Source organism: Canis lupus, chromosome 6 (genome assembly GCF_003254725.2).
Source record: "Canis lupus dingo isolate Sandy chromosome 6, ASM325472v2, whole genome shotgun sequence".
Classification (NCBI taxonomy): Eukaryota; Metazoa; Chordata; class Mammalia; order Carnivora; family Canidae; genus Canis; species Canis lupus.
The window spans coordinates 40888121-40910209 of record NC_064248.1 but is presented as its reverse complement, the minus strand read 5'-3'; the positions used below and the strand labels follow the sequence as shown (position 1 = coordinate 40910209).

Here is a 22089-nt window from a genome sequence, read left to right as displayed (position 1 = left end):
TATATTGTCTGTGACTCAAACTGGTTGCCCTGCCAGCAAGGCAGGTATATTAATTATACATTGTTGCATAACAAATAATTCCAAAACTTAGTGGCTAAGAACATACATTTATTATCTCATATTTTCTCTGAGTGATGAATCTGGGAGCAGCTTAGCTGAGTGATTCTGGTTCATAGTCTCTCATATGACAACAATCAATATGTCAGACAGGGCTGCATTTATCTGAAGACTCAACTGGAAAAGGATCTACTTTAAAGATCTTTCACATAGCTCTTGGTAGGCCTCAGTTCTTTGCCACATGCAACTTTCCACAGGGCTGCCCTATTATGATATCAGTTGTTTTCGCCCATTACAAAACACCCAAGAGAGAACATGAAACACAGCACCCCAAACAAGCCACAATCCTTTTATAATCCAACTCAGAAGTGCCATCTCATCAATTCTGCCATATTGTGTTCCCTAGAAGGAAGTCAAAAAGTTCAACCCACAATCGAGGACAAAGGACTATACTGTGTGTGAATACCAGGGAGTGAATATCATTGGGGACCAATCTTAGAGGTTGCCAACCACATGTCTTTTGGGCCACGGAAAGCTTAATTGGATTGTCTATAAGCTAAATTACATCATCTGATAACCATATGTTATAAGGGATAAAATCAGAACATATCTAATACAGAACCAAATGTAGAGAAGGCAGAGAAAAGGACAGAAGAATTGGATTTTGTTCTTGAAATTTTGTGTAGGATCTCCCACCTCACTTTAAGGAAAATCGGTCATTTTAGTGGTAGTTATAGGGAAACCTACATATTTTGCACTTTCCTGAGGGAAACAAGGAACAGAGGATATATATATATTTTTTGCATATAAGTATCAAAAGTATCCCACATTCAACGTGAACAACAACAACAAAAAAACTTATTGTATCTTCCAAACCTGTTCCTTTTCTTTGATCCTCATATCAGTAGATGATCCTACCACCCACCCAGGTGTCCCAGCCAGAAGCCTGAGCTTTGTCCTTAACTCTAGTCTGTCCTTCACTCCCAACATCCAGTCAGTTATAAAGTTCTAAGGATTCACATACCAGATGTTAAATTCACCCATTCTTCCCATTTCATTTCTTGCCTGTATTCCTTCAATAATCCACTATCTGTTCTCCTAGTATCCATCACTGGCCCCATCTAAGACATTCTCCATATAGCAGCCAAAATAATATTTCTAAAACATAAATATAAATATTTTCCTGCTTGAAATCTTTCGACACTGTATTTCTCTTCGGATAAAATTCAGATTCCTTATTATGTCTCTCAGGACCTACAAGATATGTCCCACTCTTAGCTCTCCAGCTTCACCTTTTGCTGTTCCTATTCTTTTATTCTATCCCTCAGTTTTATTTAAGTTTATTTAGTTGCTCTAAGCTTTATCTATATGAACTTATTTTTCCCATTCATCGAATGATCCCTTTGTCTGATAATTCTTACCTTTGCCGTAAGGAAGGTTTCCTTAGTACTACTAAGTTTAACATCTATTGAAGTCTTTACAAGTATGAGATAGTGTGCTAAGAACTTTACACACATCTCCCCATTTAAATCTTGACAAAATGTCTTTTGTGAGTACCTCCATAATACACTCATAGAAACTTTTACAGGTCTTATTACACTTTATTTTAATTGCTATTTATTTGTCTCTATTACTCATTGGCCTGATCAAGTTAGAAAAACAAACAAAAAAAAAGGTAAAAAATAACAATAGGCCCAGCACATGGCTTTGGTGCTTCATCCTGCAGGCTTGCCCCGCCTGGGCCCCAACCAGCAGCCTGAAGTCTTCTACAACCAGATCTTCATAGACAATGAGTGGCACGATGCTGTCAGCAAGAAAACATTCCCCACCATCAATCCATCCACTGGAGAAGTCCTCTGTCAGGTAGCTGAAGGATACAAGGAAGATGTGGACAAGGCAGTAGAGGCTGCCCGGGCTGCCTTCCTGTGGGGTCACCCGGCGTCGCATGGACGCATCTGAACCGCCTGGCGGATCTGACTGAGCAAGACTGGACCTACCTGGCAGCCTCGGAGACCCTGGGTAACGGCCAGCCCTGTCACCTCCTACCTGGTGGATCTGGACACCGTCCTCAGATGCCTCGTCACTATGCTGGCTGGGCTGATAAGTACCATGGGAAAACCATTCCTATCGATGGGCACTTTTCCAGTTATACCCGCCACAAACCTGTCAGGGTGTGCGGGCAGATCATTCCATGGAACTTCCCCCTCCTGATGAAAGCCTGGAAACTGGGCCCAACCCTGGCGACAGAAATGTGATTGTGATGAAGGTAGCTGAGCAGACTCCACTCACCGCCCTCTATGTGGCCAACGTGATTAAGGAGGCTGGCTTTCCTCCTGGCGTGGTCAATAGCATTCCTGCATTTGGCCCCACAGCTTGGGCTGCCATCGCCTCCCATGAGGATGTGGACAAAGTGGCCTTCACAGACTCCATCGAGGTTGGCCACCTAGTCCAGGTTGCTGCAGGGAACAGTAACCTCAAGAGAGTGACCCTGGAGCTGGGAGGAAAGAGCGCCCAATATCATCATGTCAGATACAGACATGAACTGGGCAGTGGAGCAGGCCCACTTTGCCCTGTTCTTCAACCAGGGCCAGTGCTGCTGTGACAGTTCCCGGGCCTTTGTGCAAGAAGATGTTTACGCTGAGCTTGTGGAGCCGAGTGTTGCCAGGGCCAAGTCGCATGTAGTTGGGAACCCCTTTGACAACCAGACTGAGCAGGGGCCGCAGGTGGATGAAACTCAGTTTAAGAAGATCCTTGGTTATATCAAATCTGGGAAGGAGGAGGGGGCGAAACTATTGTGTGGTGGAGGGGCAGCTGCTGACGGAGGCTACTTTATCCAGACCACCGTGTTTGGAGATGTGCAAGACAGCGTGACTATCGCCAAGGAGGAGATCTTTGGGCCAGTGATGCAGATCCTGAAGTTCAAGACCATAGAGTAAGTTATTGGGAGAGCCAATAATTCCAAGTATGGGCTGGCTGCAGCTGTCTTCACCAAGGACTTGGACAAAGCCAATTATCTGTCCCAAGCCCTCCAGGCTGGCACTGTGTGGATCAACTGCTATGATGTATTTGGGGCCCAGTCACCATTCGGTGGCTACAAGATGTCTGGGAGTGGCCAGGAGCTGGGAGAGTATGGTTGCAGGCATACACAGAAGTGAAAACTGTCATGATCAAAGTGCCTCAGAAGAACTCCTAAAGAACTCCACCAGCTCCCTCACTCATCCAGCGACTGAGGTCAAGGACATCAGCAGCAAAACCAAGAAAAATGACGCTTGCACACGAAAAGTCTCAAGAGAGAAATTCACTCATAGAATCTCTTGATCAAGAAAGTCCCAGATTTTGAATTGGTAAATGGGGGTGGGTGCGGGGCAAAGAGTATGGGGAGAGCCTTTTACCCTGCAACGGTACTACTGCTGGGTTTCAGGCTGATTTTTCAAAACTAGATTCAAATGTCTTATCTTGTCCATCTGGTATTCTTCTGTAACTTGCCCTTGTGGGGGAACAAAAAGCGATTGTTTATCCTTGTACTAACAAGCTGGGGCAACAACTAGTGCCTTCCTTTGTATTCTGGACTAAAACTCATTAAAAACAATACTGATGTTAAAAAAAAATAACTATAAAGATTGTGCCATGGCCACAATACAGTTCAGATTTTAAGATCCATGAAACTTATATGATAAAAATAACTCTAGGTCAATCACTTTGAAAAGAAAATGTAGTTGCTATAAACATTTTTCTAAAATAATAGGAACCATCCAAATTGACTCAGACAGAAAAAGGAAATTTCTAATTCTGATAAGATAGACAGTATTATCAGACTAAACTTTCACTATAGACAACTAAAAGTGCTAGATAAAAGTTTTAAAACATTTTATTAAGAACGTTGTTGAACTGGAATGAAAACAAGGAATACTCAAGCCAGAGACTTTGTGATGATGGGAACCAGAGAGGCAAGAGGAATTTGAGTGCATTTGCCAAAGTAGGTGAACTTGAATTTCAGTTTTCATGGCACATGGGATACATAGCAAATTTCAAGGCCTAAGGCAGAGAGTCTAAACAGAGATCTTACCTCTTTGAAGTCAGAGGCACCAAAGTGCTATACCTTAGTAGAAGAGTAAATTAGAAATTCCATTCACTTTCACCAAAGATTACATGAAAATCTGTCTGCAACTTGGCAATTTAGCTGAGGAAGGCAATGTCCTTGAATCCATAATTTGGTCATTATGTTGATGTAAAGTACAAATTTATACTGTCTGAGTCATCAGCAAACTCTCAAACTAAAATTTAGCTTTAAGTAGTCCCAAACAAGAAGTTATTTCAGGCTTTGGCAGAAGCAAAATGCACACTTTCTGAATGAACCCATGATAATATCAGGTCTACTGTGACAAGCAGTGGGTGTTTACCTCTCTAAAATTGACAAGCCTCTGGCGGTGAGACTAGGAGGTAGAAGGGTGGGAGAGTGAAGGAATTGAAACAGGGACATCATTGCAGATGCTACAATGACATTAAACAGATAATAAGAGCATAATCTATCAGAGTAACCTAGAAAATGATGCAGTAACAGAAAACAACAAAGGTATATTTTTACTTTTGTTACATGTCTATTATTGGGAGAGGGCCTTTCCTCAATGAAGTCACTCAGATACGCTGGCTAATAGAAAACATAGTTCCAGAGAAAAGGGGGAGCTCTGAAGGCTCTTGCAGTAATTATATGCTCTAGCCTATAATCAATAGATATCACTTTAACTCATAACTCATTGAATTAAACTAGTCACATGGCCCCATCCAACCACAAAAGAGTCAGGAAATACAATTGTACCATGTGTCAAGCAGATTAAAGAAGATAAATTTGGCAAACAACTCTAATGACTACTATAGAAAAATGTTATGACCAAATTATACCAATTAGTCTGAATATCTAGGTAAGATTAATTAATACATTTTTTTAAAAAATGTATTCAAGAGGGACACCTGGTGGCTCAGTGGTTGAGCATTTGCCTTCAGCCCAGGGCGTGATCCTGCAGTCCCGGGATCGAGTCCCCCACCAGGCTCTCTGCATGGAGCCTGCTTCTCCCTTTGCCTGTGTCTCTGCCTTTCTCTCTGTGTCTCTCATGAATAAAGAAATAAAATCTTTTCAAAAAGCATTTGAAAACCCAGACACATATAATCTTATAATTTATAAATTCACTTATAATTGAGTCAGTGCTCAAAAATCTATCTTGAACAAATCAGGCAAAAATGACTTCCCTGTTAAGTTTCACCAAACATTCAAGGAAGAAATTATTCCAATTTTATACAAATTCTTCTAAAGAATAGTAGAGGAGGGACACCTGGGTAGCTTAGCGGTAAAGCATATCCCTTTGGCTCACAGTGTGATCCTGAGTCCAGAATCGAGTCCCACATCGAGCTCCAAGGTAGTGGATGCCTGTGGATCCTGCTTCTCCCTAGCCTGCTTCTCCCTCTGCCTAGGTCTCTGCCTCTTTCTGTGGGTCTCTAATGAATAAATAAATAAATAAAAATCTAAATAAAATAAACAATAGAAGATAAAATAGGACAACTCAATTGTGAGATTAGCATAAATTTGATACTAAAACTGAACAAAGAAAAGTTAACAGAAGAAAACTTTAGGTCAATCTTACAAAAATAGATACAAAAATCCTATAAAAGATGACAAAATTGAGAAGTATATAAAAATGAACGTATATGTTATTATAATATTATTGACTATATTCCCCATGCTATACTTTTGATCCTTGTGACTTACCCATTTTTAAAAGTTTTTATTTAAATTCCAATTAGTTAACATAGCATAATATTATTTTCAGGTGTGCAATATAGTGATTCAATAATTCCATACAATACCCAGCGCTCATCACAAGTGCCCTTCTTAATCTCCATCCCCTGTTTAATACATTTCCCCACCCACTGCTCCTCTGGTAACCATTAGTTTGTTCCCTATAATTAACAGTCTGTTTTTTGGTTTACCTCTTTTTTTTCTTTGTTCCTTTGTTTTGTTTCTTAAATTCCACATATGACTGAAATCATACTGGTATTTTTTTCTCTGACTTAATTTGCTTAGCATCATACTCTCTAGATCCAACCATGTTGTTGCAAGTGGCAAGATCTCATTATTTTTTTATGGTTGAGTAATATTCCAGTGTAGGTATATACCATATCTTCTTTATTCGTTCATTGTAATAACATTGCATAATGACAGATGGTAACCACACTTATTGCGGTGAGCTTTTGTGATTCATAGAATTGCCAAATCACTATGGTTTACACCAGAAATTAATATAACATTTTTTAAAAGGTGTGATTAAAAAAAAACATAGTGCTATGATTCTTCATAAAGTATTATTAAGGAAGCAAGTAGATAATTGAATACTGAAAAAATGAAAATATATCATAACCAAAATGAATTTATCATAGGAATATGGATTGTTTAACATTAAAAATCAACGAAAGTCAACACATTATAAGATTTAAGAGAAAACGAAAGGAAAAAATTACTCTTATAAAGTCAAGGTAGTGGATGCCTGTGGAAGAAGGGAGCCAGTTTTGATTGTGAAGGAATACACAGGGGTTCCTGGGATGGCAGCAATCTTTTATTCTTGATCTTGTATCTGGTAAGCACTAAGCAAGAGAAAGCTGGTCAGACTAGATTAAATACACCTCAAGGCAAACAGCCATTTATAGAAATGAAGACAGTCACTTTATAATGATAAAACTTTCAACACATGAAAATATAAAACTTTGAATTTGTATAATCCTGCTAAAATTGTGTTCAAAACAGTCTAAGCTAAACTACATCCTACAGTTCTGGTCCTGTGTGTTTCTGGTTAGAGTGGGACACAAGAGAAATTTTTTTTAAAGATTTATTTATTTATTCATGAGACACACAAAGAGAGAGGCAGAGACATAGGCAGAGGGAGAAGCAGGCTCCCTGTGGGGAGCCCAATGCAGGACTGGATCCCAGGACCCCTGAATCATGACCTGAGCCAAAGGCAGATGCTCAACCACTAAGCCACCCACATGTCCCCACAAGACACATTTTTGCATGAGGTTTGGAAGATGATGGAGAAGCATCAGTCATATTGTTTTTGCACTGAAAAGTTCAGAGCAGACTCACCAAATGTTACACATTTGCTAGTTCACCTCATTATTGGTATTGACAGCAGCCAGTCCAGCAGCTCTCACCTTCCACTGGATCCTCCTTCAGCTTCTTCAACTCTTGAGCCAGGTAAATGTTAAGCTTCAGAACAAACAGCACTAGTTTTTCCTACAGGACACTACAGTATTATGCCTGGAGTAGTGAGAACTGACATGGGTTCCAGTCTGTCCATGTAAGTTCCAGCTCATGTTTAGCTTGTCCCTGCTACCTCCCACTTTACTTCCATCTTTCCTTCCCAACTGTCTGCCCTGCAGACTTCAAGCTCTAACATCAGATGAGAAGGAAACATCCTTTCAGAGATTGTTTAACCAGATTGTGAAAGTGAAAATATGTTACAACAAATTGATACATACACACACACACACACACACACACACACACACACACACATTTCAAGTGGTCATGGGACACTTGTGAAAATTGACCAAATAATATCATTTATTTAAGATATTTTTCCAATTTTATTGAGCTATATTGACATATGATATTATACAAGTTTAAGGTATACAAAGTACTGGTTTGATATATGTATATATTGTGAAATGATCACCACATAAAATATTATTGAAAGCATATGATATGCTAGGAACTTGGGTGCTTGAGATATATGCATGTAACAAAAATTCCTGCATTCAGGGACACTTGGGTAGCTCAGAGGTTGAGTGCCTGCTTCCAGCCCAGGGCATGATCTCGGGACTCCAGGATCAAATCCCACATCAGGCTTCCTGCAAGCCTGCTTCTCTCTCTGCCTATGTCTCTACCTCTCTCTGTGTGTGTCTCATGAATAAATAAATAAAATCCTTAAAAAAATCCCTGCATTCAAATAGCTTACATTTTTCTGGAAAGAGGTTAACATTAAAAATAGATGTAGTATACAATTAAGCTCCATAGCATATTATGAAGTGACATGTGCTGTGAAAAAAATTAGATTGGCTAAGGGGCAATGAAAATAAGAGAGTAGAATTACTTTGATACATATACTTGACAGGAACAATATGAGAGAGAAAAATTAGAGCTCAATCTTATTCATGAACATAGATGCAAAAATCCTAAACAAAATACTAACAATCCAGCAACATATAGAAAAGATATTTTGTGCTCAAATAATTTTATCTCAGGAATTAAATAAATGCATGTCATTTAGAAAATCAATAAATATAATTTACTTCATATTTAAAAAAGAAATTAAAAAAGAAAATATATAGTTATTTCAAAGTAAAAAAAGTATTTGAAAAAATTAAAAAATACTCCTAATAAAAATTAAGCAGTGAAATTATCTAAATTGCTACTGGTAAAATTCCTACTGATACCTTTTATTGGAGAATAGTTGGCAGATATAATTGTATATATTTGAGGTGTACATTATAATTTGATATACATATATATTATGGAATAGTTACTAAGATCAAAAAAATTGACACATCCATCATCTCACATAAAAAAAAAAAACACCAAAGAACAAAACACACTTCTAATAAAAAATTCTAACAAAACTACAACAGAAAGGTAATTTATTAAACTTTTTCTATGGCAAAAGCAGAGTACAAGAATTAGGTAAACAAAATTGGGCATAAGAAGTAGGGCCCACAGTTGGGCCTCACTCAAGTTTACACCTGAGTGAACCATAGCTTAGATCCAGGCTGTAGAGCTACTTTGGGGTGGTTCCTGACTAGTGATAACTACAAGGACCAGGAGATAGTAAGTAATAAAGCAAAGTGGACGGAACTTATATCTCAGATCTTAAGGATATCTCAAAGCTAATTTTTTCAAGGTTATTTACCCGTTATTAGCCAAAGATAAAAAGACACACAATAAACATGGCAATATGAGTGAGAAACAGCAAAAACAATAAATAGCACAAATTTCAGATATTGAAGTTACCAGTTACAGATTTTAAAATAACTGCTTACCACATTCAAAACATAAATTATAAACTTTAAAATGCCTACAGAATATGGGAAAATATAACAGAATATATGAAACAGGAGGAGTATAACTTTTTAAGTTAAAAATACAATAAATAAAGTGTAAATCTCAGTGGATTTACTTTGAAGCAGATTGATTATAGCAGACTGGATACAATAGACTGGAAAACAGGTGAACTAGAAAATAGAATAGGATTGATTATTCAGAAATTGCATTGTAGTCTCTATCAAAGCTAGACATATAAAAGATATTTTTAATATGAAGGATTCAGCAAAAAAAGATTTAGCAAATGTTTAATCAAAATTGTAGGAGATAACAGCAAAAATAGTAAAAGTAATAGTAAAGAAAATAGGATGCCTAGGCACTCAGTGGTTGAGCATCTGCCTTCAGTTCAGGTGGTGATCTCAAGGTCCTGGGATCGAGTCCCATATCAGGCTTCCCACAGGGAACCTGCTTTTCCCTCTGCCTGTGTCTCTGCCTTTCACTCTGTGTCTCTCATGAATAAATAATGAAACCTTAAAAAAAAATCTGAAGAGAACTCCTAGACAAAATTCTATGTCAAATGAAAAATGAATTCTATGTCTTTTATCTTTTTATTTAAATTCAATTTGTAGTACATTTGTATAGTACATTATTAGTTTCAGATGTAGTTTTCAATAATTCATCACATAATACCCAGTGCTCATCACATCATATACCTTCCTTAAGGCCTGTCACCCAGTTGAAAGTGACCAAAAGAATAAGAAAACAAGCCACAGACTAGAAGAAAATATTTGCAAAGATACATCTGACAAAGGATTATTATACAAAATATTTTTAAAATCTCTTAAAACTCAGCAATATGAAAATGAGAACCTGATCTAAAAATGGGCAAAAGATCCGAGCAGACATCTCACTAAAGAAGACACACAGGTGGCAAAGAAGAAGAAGAGGAAGAAGAAGAAGAAGGAGGAGGAGGAGGAGGAGGAGGAGGAGGGAGGAGGAGGAGGAGGAGGGGAAGGAGGAGAATGCATACAGATGGCAAATAAGCATATGAAAAGATTTTCAACATCAGGAAATTGCAAATTAAAACAACAATAAAGGGCACCAGGGTGGCTCAGTTGGTTAAGTAGTTAATTGGCCAACTCCTGATTTCAGCTCAGGTCATGATCTCAGGGTCCTGGGATTGAGCCTCACATCTTCAGGCTCTGAGCTCAGCAAGGAGTCTGCTTGAGGATTCGCTTTCTTTCCTTCTCTCTGCCTCCCCTCTCAAGTAAATAAATAAATATATCTTTTAAAAAACACCCAACAACAATAAGATACTACCACACATCTATAGAATGGTCAAAATCCAAAATACCTGCTAACACCAAATGCTGATGAAAAAGTGGAACAAGGGGCACCTGGGTGACTCAGAGGTTGAGCGTCTGCCTTTGGCTCAGGGTGTGATCTGCATCAGGCTCCCTACAGGGAGCCTGCTTCTCCCTCTGCCTATGTTTCTGCCTCTCTGTCTCTCATGAATAAATAAATAAACTCTTTTTTAAAATGTGGGACAATAAGGAGTCTCATTTATTACTGATAGGAGTGCAAAATATTATAACAATTTTGGAAGACAACTGGCAATTTCTTGTAAAACTAAACATACTCTTACCATATGATCCAGCAATCATGCTCTTTAGTATTGATCCAGAGGAGTTGAAACCTACAATGTTCACTTAAAAATCTGCACATAAATGTTTATAGCAACTTTACTCAGAATTGCCAAAAGTTGGAAGCAACCAAGATGTCTTTCAATAGGTGAGTGAACAAACTACCATATATCCAAACAATAGAATATTATTCAGTTCTAAAAAGAAGTAAGCCATTAAACCATGAAAAGACATGGACAAAACTTAAATGCATATGACTAAATAAAAGTAGCCAATCCAAAAAAGGATATATACTGTATGATTCCAGCTATATAATGTTATGACATTCTGGAAAAAGTAAAACTATGGGCATGGTAAAAAGATCAGTGATTTCTGGGAGTTAGGAAGGAAGAAGGAATAAATAGAGCTCAGGCTAGTTTTAGGACAGTAAAACTATTCTGTATGATATTGTGATGGTAAATTATACATTTGTCAAAACGCATAAAATGCACAACACCAAGTGAACTCTTGTCAGCTATGGACTTTGGGTAATTATGATGTTGTCAGTGTAGGTTCATCAAATATCACTGTAGTGAAAAATCTCAATAGCAAGAGAGGATATGTGTGGATGGGGACACAGGGTATATGGGAACTCTCTGTACCTTCTTCTCAATTTTGCTATGAATCTAAAATCCAAAAAAATAATGTTTGTAATTTTAAAAAAGAAGTGAAATAAAGGCAGTTTGAGACAAAGATAAGAGGAGCACTTATCACCAGCCCCAGTGGTTCAGTGGTTTAATGCCACCTTCAGCCCAGGGCGTGATCCTGGAGACCCAGGATCGAGTCCCACATCGGGCTCCCAGCATGGAGCCTGCTTCTCCCTCTGCCTGTGTCTCTGCCTCTCTCTCTGTCTCTCTGTCTCTCTCTATGTTTCTCATGAATAAATAAATAAAACATTTTTTAAAAAAAACCTCATTAAAAGAAATTCTAGAGTGGGAGTCCACCACTAATGGTGACATAAGAGGCTCCTGAGCTTCCCTCTCCCCACAGATACACTAAATGCACAACTACACACAGAAAAGTTCCCTGAGAAAAGGATACAGAAGCAAGATGAGTGATTCCTATACATCTACAACAAGAAAATACCCACATCATAATGGATGGGAAAGGCTGAGACACACTCTCACCATAAACCCCACCCCTGGCACAGTGTCTTACAGTTGGAAGGGAACCCTCAACTTCCAGCTTGTCCTTAAAAAGCAAAGGATTTAGACCCTGCAAAAGTTTGGGTCCCAACCTTTAGTACTCCCACCAGAAGGACAGACTCCCAAAATTTTAGCTCTGAAACCCGACGACGAGTCTTGTGTCCAGGGGACCCATAAGACTATAGCAAACAAAAAGCAATTCTTTTTTTTTTTAATTTATTTTTTATTGGTGTTCAATTTACTAACATACAGAATAACCCCCATTGCCCGTCACCCATTCACTCCCACCCCCCGCCCTCCTCCCCTTCTACCACCCCTAGTTCAATTCTTAACAGGTATGCAAACACTCACCCCGGAGCTGAGCACAAAAGGAGCAGGTGTAATTGCCCATTTCTCCGTCTTTCCCAGAAGGAAGGTTGTCTTCATGCTTTAATAGCTACTGCCTGAGGGCCAGGATTCCAATTTAGTGGGTACTAAGGTCTGGCTGCGCTCATTCCCAAAGCCCAGGGAAGGTGGCAGTCACCTATCTCTCCTTCTCACTCCAGATCATTGCAACTTACCAGTATCTGACTGCAAGGAGCTTGCACACATGTGTACTCTCTGGTTTTTACAGCTTCTGCCCAAAGAATGTGTCCTCAAATAGCCTGGCTCTGATAGCCAAGGGCCATCATTCCCGAGTCCCACGTGACTGCAAACAAAAAAAATTTTAAAGAGGCTATTCCACAGGGTTTACAGCAGAGGGAGCCGGCAAAATTGCCCATCTCCCAGGCTTTGCCCGGAAAGGGTTCATCTGTATACTTTAAAAACTACTGCCTGAGGGCCACCTTTCTAATTCAGCAGGCAGTAGGGGCTGGCTGCAGTCTTCCCCAGAGACTGAGAAAGCCAGTGGATCCCTCTTCCATGTTCTCCCTCCAGCCTGCTCCAATCATAAAACTAAATCAACAATATCTCACTGGAAGGAGTTACATACATATCAGATGTCCTAGTTTTTGTGGCTTCCACCTGAGGGACAAGTCACTGGATCCCCAGGCTCTGATAGCCAATAGGAGTTGCATTCATGAGTCCCACAATATCATAGCAAACAAAGAAACACGAGTTAAGCACAGGAGCATCCCCTTCTTCATGGCTATGCACATTGGATCAGCAGAAAGGGAGTAGGCAAAATGGCCACCTGCCCTCTCCCAGTTTGTTTTTGTGTTACCATCTGATTTCCCTTTCCCCAAAAAGGGCTTGGGATCCCTGGAGAAGCCCACTGCCTCTCCTTGAAAGTCTTCACCATATGGTATCTCAGGTAAAATATGAAACAGAAGCTGAGCTTTTGACAGCACAAGCTTTACTCAATGGCCAAGAATAAAGAAATGGAAAGTAAGTTCACAAATCAGCTTCTCAACAAGGGTGCAATTGAGGTAGAGTTTTATGCGGTCTGGATAACGGGAAGATTATGCAAAAGCATTCCTGGAAAGAGGCAGGCTTTTCTCAGAATCTCTATTCCACCTCTTTTTTCTCTTTATATAGTTTTGATCAGAACTGCCATAGTACTGGTAGATGTGTCATCTAGCATATAATGTATTATAACAGCATATAATTAGGTTTGGGGTTATTTTTTCAGTTGAATCGGTCATCATCTTGGATGTAACTTGCCATGGTTGGTCCTTTGCAGTTTCCTGCCACCATCTTGGATCCAACTGGTTATGGCTGGTTCTTGTTTTGTCTGTAACTGAGGAGAAGAAAAGAGATAGGGCTAGCTGCTGCTCAGTGGGATGGGGTAAACCTTAGTAACACTTGAATAGGCTTAAAACATACTTTGCCTGCTGTTACTTGAGGGCTCAACTACTAATCAGCCTTCATTTAGGTGCTATGATCCTTCTTTGGGACACACACCATAAACTACTGGGAGCCACTGAGAACAAAGAAGGAGGCCTGGACAATCACACAAGTTTAAGAGACAACTAGGAGAGCTCAGGCCAAGTTTATCACTGAGGTTTATACCTCCAAAAGACTAGTCTGTTAAGATTGAGAGGAGTGGTTGTTTTATCTAAAGCACAAAGACCAACACATAGGGTAAGGAAAGTGAAGAAACAGAAGAATATGTAACAAACAGAACAAGAAAAAAAAATAAATTGTTTCTGTATACCAACAATGAGCTATCAGAAAAATAAATTAAGAAAACAATCACATTCATGATGGCCTCAAAAATAATAAAATACTTAAGACTAAATTTAACCAAGGAGTTTAGTATCTATACACTAAAAACTATAATACATTGATGAAAGAAATTGAAGAAAAATCAAATAAATGGAACATTATCTTGTGTTCATGGATTGGAAAAATTAATGTTGTTAAAATCTTTATACTATCCAGGGGTTCCTGGGTGGCTCAGTAGTTAAGCTTCTCAGTTCAGCTCAGGTCATGGTCTCAGGTTCCTGGGATTAAGCCCTGAGATAGGCTCCCTGTTCAGTGGGGAGTCTGGTTGTCCCTCTCCCTCTGCCCCTCCCCCCAACACTTGTGTTCTCTCTGTGTTTCAAGCAAATAAATAAAATCTTTGGAAAAAAACTTTATACCATCCAATGTAGTCTACAGATTCATTGCAACTCCTATAAAATTCCAATGGCGTTTTTTGTTGTTGTTGCTTGTTTTTTACAGAAATAGGAAAAAACAATCCTGGAATTTATATAGAACCACAAATACCCCGAACAGCCAAAGCAATCTTAAGAAAGTGGAATAAAGGGGCACCTGGGTGGCTCACGGTATTTGTGGGATCAAATCCCACATCAGGCTCCCCACAGGGAGCCTGCTTCTCCCTCTGCCTATGTCTCTGCCTCTCTCTGTTTATTATTTATTATTAATTTATTTATTTATTAATGAGAAACATGTTTATTAATAAATAATATTATCGTATTATCATTAATATTATCGATATTATCATTAATAAATAAGTAAAATCTTTAAAAAAAGAGGAACAAAGATGGAGGCATCAAATTCTCTACTTCAAACTATACCACAAAATTTAATAATAAAAAGTACAGTATTAGAATAAAAACAAACACAGATCAATATAATATGCATATATTTTCAACTAATTTATAACAAAGAAGCCAACCATACAGTGGGGAAAGATAGTCTCTTCGATAAATATTATTGGGAAAACTGGATTGTCACATGCAAAATAATGAACTAGACTACTATCATATACCACACACATAAATCAACTCAAAATGCATTAAAAATTTGACTGTAAAACTGCAAGCCATAAAACTCCTAGTAGAGAACAGACTAAACTCCTTGACATTGGTCTTGGCATGGATTTTTTTTTTTTAACTTGACAGCAAAAGCAAAGCAATAACAATAAAAATAAAGAAGTAGAACTACATCAAAGTACAAAGCTTCTCTTCAGCAAAGGAAACTACCAACAAAATGGAAAGGCAATAGAATCAAAAATATTTTCGAACTACATATCACACAAAGGATTAATATCCAAAATATACAAGAATGTCATACAACTCAACAGCAAAAAAATAACGAAATTAAAATGTGGGCAAAGGCTGCACCGATTAACATTCCCAGCAACAGTGCATGAGGGTTCCTTTTTTTTCCACATCTTCACCAACACTTGTTATTTATCTTTTTGATACTATCCATTGTGACAAATGTAAGGTGATATCATTGTGGTTTTGATGTGCATTAGGTTCTGAGCTCTGCTCTCTGCATTTTGAGCTCTCCAATTTTATTGTGTGTATCTGTATTTTGTATGTTAAAGATTTTTTGGTAGGTCACCCTATTCCGTTGGGGTGGAGGAGGCATCATATAGATTCATTGTGTCTTGGATAGCTGATGGAAAACAGAGGCTTTCATAGTTAAGATGTCTTAGGAAATGTAAAGATTGGTTCCACATGGTTGATGGACAAAGATTTTGTTTTTTGTGTTTTTGTTTTTGTTTTTTTTTTTTTTGGAAAATGGGTTAACTTTTGGAATTGTAATGTCTATTTTGGGGAATTTTGACTTATATAAATCCTCCATAAGGAGCACACTTAAAACAGAGGATTTCAAACCTTTCAGAAGCAATGGAATGCTTTCTTTGGGTATTCTGTAGAAACTTATAAAGGACAAAATAACTACAAAAAAAACAGCTTTAAAAGGATTCCTACAGCACACAAATACATAATCTTTAGTAAAAAACTTTGGCCATCTGAGCTGGTTAACTTAACTTAATCTACCTATCTGAAATACAATTCAGATGCAACTGTTCTCTTGAGTTTTGTACCTGAGATGTGGTTTAAAATGTTAAGGCAACAGCTATAAGATATCTGTTTGTGTTCTTGCAAGATACATCGATGAAAGCAAGGGAAAAAAAAGCAAAAATGAATTATTTAGACTTCATCAAAATATAAAGCTTCTGCACGGCAAAATAAACAGTCAACAAAACTAAAAGACAACCTACAGAATGGGAGAAGGTATTTGCAAATGACGTATCAGATAAAGGGCTAGTTTCCAAGATCTATAAAGAACTTATTAAACTCAACAGCAAAGAAACAAACAATCCAATCATGAAATGGGCAAAAGACATGAACAGAAATGTCACAGAGGAAGACATAGACATGGCCAACAAGCACATGAGAAAATGTTCCACATCACTTGCCATCAGGGAAAAACACATCAAAACCACAATGAGATACCACCACACCAGTGAGAATGGTGAAAATTAACAAGACCAAAACAATACATGTGGGAGAGGATGTGGAGAAAGGGGAACTCTCTTGCACTCTTGGTGGGAATGTGAACTGGTCCAGCCACTCTGGAAAACTGTGTGGAGGTACCTCAAAGAGTTAAAAATAGACCTGCCCTATGACCCAGCAATTGCACTGCTGGAGATTTACCCCAAAGATACAGATGCAGTGAAACGCCGGGACACCTGCACCCAGATGTTTATAGCAGCAATGTTCACAACAGCCAAGCTGTGGAAGGAGTCTCGGTGTCCATCGACAGATGAATGGATAAAGAAGATGTGGTTTATGTATACAATGGAATATTACTCAGCCATTAGAAACGACGAATACCCACCATTTGCTTCGACGTGGGTGGAATTGGAGGGTATTATGCTGAGTGAAATAAGTCAATCGGAGAAGGACAAACATTATATGGTCTCATTCATTTGGGGAATATAAAAAATAGTGAAAGGGAATAAAGGGGAAAGGAGAGAAAATGAGTGAAAATATCAGTGAGGGTGACAAAACATGAGAGACACCTAACTCTGGGAAGCAAACAAGGGGTAGTGGAAAGGGAGGTGGGCGGGGGTTGGGATGACTGGGTGACGGGCACTGAGGGGGGCACTTGGTGGGATGAGCACTGGGCGTTATGCTATATGTTGGCAAGTTGAACTCCAATAAAAAATATATATATATATTTTTTGAAAAGATATCTGCGTCTGTGTGTATATTTATGTGTATCTACACATGTATGTTATAGACATGTGATATTTTTCTACTTCCAGATGGTATTACCAAAATTCATCTGTAAAGAGCTCTATTTGTCTTAAAAATAGTTAAGTATTTTTATAAATCAAGTATAATATCAGAAATATACACTAACTCAAATATGTTTCATGTTCATGGGCCTGGGGTAATCTTTGACAAATAAAAGTTAGTTTAATAAAAGCAGTCATGTCTTCAAAATTTGTCAACAGGAAAAATAACTTAGATGATGATTAGCTGTTTAATGTCTAATACAAGCATAATTGTTTTTTTGCATATTTTTTATTGGAGTTTGATTTGAAGCGCAATTGTTAAAAGCAAGTAATTTAAAGAAATTTAAATAAGATAAAAGTTTATACTAAGTTAAACTAAACAATGATTATTCATTGAATATCTAAATCATTTCAAAACAAGATAAATATCAAATGCTAAACATAAGTCTAGTTTTGGCTTTTAATTTTTTGGAAAGACAAAAATATTTGGGTCTATTAATAAACATGTTTTGTGCTACCCTGAAAAATTTGCTATGAGGAAACATATAATTCTAGAAATTATGCTAAGTATTTACAAATTTGTCAGTCCACAATAGCTTACTTCTTAGTTTTCACTAGGAATTATGGATTCTAAGTATTAAGAATTCTAATTAATACATGTAATGAAAATCACTAGAAAGAATAAAGGTGAATGAAAACAACCATACATGAAAAGTAGGCATGGAAAATAGAATGTGTTGATGCAGTAATCCCTTGGACACTGTCCTTAGCAACATTTTTATGAGTATATATACTCAGGCAAGGGAAATAAAAGCAAAAATAAACTATTGGGATTACCCCAAAATAAAAAGCTTTTGCATGGCAAAAGAAACCATCAACAAAACAAAAACACACGGTGAATGGGAGAAAATATTTGGAGAAAACTATAAAACCTTATTTAGAGAAATTAAGGTAGACCTAAATAAACTGATAACCCATTTCATGGATTAAAAACACTAATAAAAATGTAAATTCTCCCCAAAATTGATTTATAGTTTAAATAATATCACAATCAAAAGAACAATATTGTGTATGTGTAGGTCAAAAGCTAACAATTATTCTAAAATGTATATAGAAATTCAAAAAAGCAGAAATAGCCAAGATATTCTTGTAGGAGACTTGACTTATGAAATATAAAGACATTATAAGTATTTTAAGTAATAAATGAATTCAGTAAAGTTGCAGGATACAAAATAAATATACAGAAATCTATTGGGGTATTGCTATTACACAATAATAGTGAAGTAGCAGAAAAAAAATTGTAAAAACTATCCCATTTACTATTGCAAGGACAGTATATATACTATTATATATAACAAGAATATATAGTATATATACTATTATATATATGTATATATACACATATATAATTATATATATAATATATATAATATATATATAATATATATATAACTAGAATAAAATACCTAAGACTAGGAATAAATTTAAACAAGGAGATGAAAGACCTATAGTCTGAAAACCATAAAACATTAATGAAAGAAATTGAAGATGACATAAACAAATGGAAAGATATACTATGCTCATGGATTGGAAGAATTACTAGTGCTAAAATGTTCATATGACTCAAAGCAATCTACAGATTCAATGAAATCTTTATCAAAATCCCCAAATACCATTTTTACAGAGCTAGAACAAATAATGCTAAAATTTGTATGAAAATATAAAAGACTTCAAATGGCCAAAGAAGTCTTGAGAAAGAACAAAGCTGGAGGTATGAGAATCCCAGTTTTCAAGACAAACTACAAAAGTATTGTAATAAAAACAGTATGGTACTGGCACAAAGATAGACACAGAGATCAATATAACAGAATAAAGAAATAAATCCAAACTTATGTGGTCAATTAATATATGACAAAGGAGGAAAGAATATACAATGCAGAAAAGACAGTGTCTTCAATAAATGGTGTTGAGAAAACTGCAGAGCTCCATGTAAAAGAATGAAATTGGAACACTTTCTCACATCATACACAAAAGTAAACTAAAAATGGATTAAAGACCTAAAGGTGAGACTGGAAACAATAAAGCTCCTTAAAGGAAACATAGGCAGTAATCTCTTGGACACTGCCTTAGCAACATTTTTTTAGATATGTCTCCTCAGGTAAGGAAAACAAAAACAAAAATGAACTATTTGGACTTCATCAAAATAAAAAGCTTTTGCACAGTAAAGGAAACCATCAATAAGACAAAAAGGCAACTATTGAACGGGAGAAAATATTTGCAAATGATATATCTGATAATGGGTTAATATCCAAAATATATAAAGAACGTATACAATCCAATACCAAAAAAAACCCACCCAAATAATCTGATTAAAAATGAGCAAAAGAACTGAATAGTCATTTTTCCAAAGACATACAGATGACCAACAGGCACATGAAAAGATGCTCGACATCAGTCAACATCAGGGAAATGCAAATCAAAACCGTAATGAGACATCACCTTATATCTTCAGAATAGCTAGAATCAAAAAGATAAGAAATTGCAAGTGTTGTTGAGGATGTGGAGAAAAAGGAACCTTTATGCACTGTTGGTGGAAATGTAAATTGGTACAGCCACTCTGGAAAACAATATGGAGGTTCCTTAAGAATTTAGATATAGAAATACCATACGGTCCAATAATTTTATTACTAGGTATTTACCCAAAGAAAACAAAAACACTAATTTGAAAATATATAGGCATGCTTATGTTTATTGCAGAATTATCTACAGTAGCCAAGATATGAAAGCAACCTGTCTATATCAATAGATGAATGACTAAAGAAAATGTGATATATATGTAATATATATACAGTAATAAATGAATATTACTCAGCCTTAAAAAGAATGAAGTCTTGCCATTTGCAATGACATGAATGCAGCTAAAGAGTATTATGCTAAGTGAAATAAGTCAGTTAGAGAAAGACACCATATGGTTTCACTCATATGTGGAATTTAAGAAACAAAACAAATGAGCTAAGGGTGGGAAAGGAGAGAGGGCAAATCAAGAAACAGTTTCAATTATAGAGAACAAATTGATAGTTACCAGAATGGAGGATGAGTTAAATAGGAGATGAGGATTAAGGAGTACACTTTTGATGAGCACCAGGTATTGTATGGAAGTGTTGAGTCACTATATTGCACACCTGGAACTAATATTACACTGTATGCTAACTGAAATTTAAATAAAACATGAAATCAGATAAAGAAATTTTCATATATATATATATACACACACACATTCATAAATATAAATATAATGAAATGTTATTCAGTCATAAAAAAGAATGAGATTTTGTCACTTGCAACAACATGGATGGAACTAGAGGGTATTATACTAAGTGAAATAAGTCAGAGAAAGACAAATACCATATGATTTCACTCATATGTGGAATCTAAAAAAACAACAAAACAAATTAAAAAGGCAGAAACAGACCCATAAATACAGAGAACAGTCTAGTGTTTGCTGGAGGGAGGATGGGCAAGATGAACGAAGGAGAGTGGGAGGTACAGGCTTCCAATTATGGAATAAATAAGTTATGAGGATGAAGGATACAGCATAGTGGATATAGTCAAGGCATTGTAATAGCATTGTATGATTACAGACGGTAACTACATTTTGGTGATTGTAGCATAACATATAAAGTTGTTGGATCACTATGCTGTACATTATGGGCCAACTGTATTTCAGTAAAAAAAAGACATTGTGGATGTGATGAGCCCTGGGTGTTATATCCATCTGATAAATTATTGCACACTACATCTGAAACTAAGTATGTACTTTACATTGGCTAATTGAACTTAAATTAAAAAAAATAAAATATGAAAAAAAGACTAATATTAGGGTAATGAAGACAACACAATGTTAGCATAGGGCTAAATAGACTAACAGAACAGAACACAAAATACAGAAATACTCATGCATACATGGAAACTTGATATATAACCGATGTGGTACTAGAGAACACTGGAGAGGGGATGGATTTCTTACTATGGTGCTGTGACATTTTAGTATCAATAGGAAAATATATTCTCTTATGAAGATCACTTCATGATAAGGTTAAATAAATACCTAAGTAGGAAAGGAAAAACAATAAAGTTTTTAAAGAAATAATAGAAAAATTTTTTCATGATCTTGGAGGAAATAGGGCTTTTCAAAAATATGACTTGATAAGTGAAAAAGGAAAAGACTGATTAATTTGATCACATTCCACCTATCAAAAAAGTCTCCAGATATTGAATACACAAACCACAGAAGAAGAGAAAATATTTGCATCACAGTGAACAAAAATCTCATATTCAGAGTATAAAAAGAATTCCTACAAATAGATAATAAAAATACAAAACTACAATCTGAGACACCTGTGTGGCTCAGTGGTTGAATGTCTGCCTTTGGCTTGGGGCATGGTCCTAGGGTCCTGGAATTGAATCTCATATTGGGCTCCCCACAGGAAGTGTGCTTCTCCCTCTACCTATGTCTCTGCCTTTTTTTGTGTCTCTCATGAATAAAATAAATTTAAAAATCTTTAAAAAAATACAATCTACAGAAAATCTATAGAATTGATAAAATCTATCTACAGAAAATAGGCAAAAGACTTGAAATGGCACTTCACAAAAAAGGAAATT

At 36.7% G+C, this 22089-nt stretch overlaps 1 pseudogene; it reads left to right on the top strand.

Annotated features, from left to right (window-relative positions):
* Positions 1–119: 119 nt before the first annotated feature.
* LOC112640672 (aldehyde dehydrogenase, mitochondrial-like) lies at positions 120–3664 on the top strand (annotated as a pseudogene).
* Positions 3665–22089: the final 18425 nt, after the last annotated feature.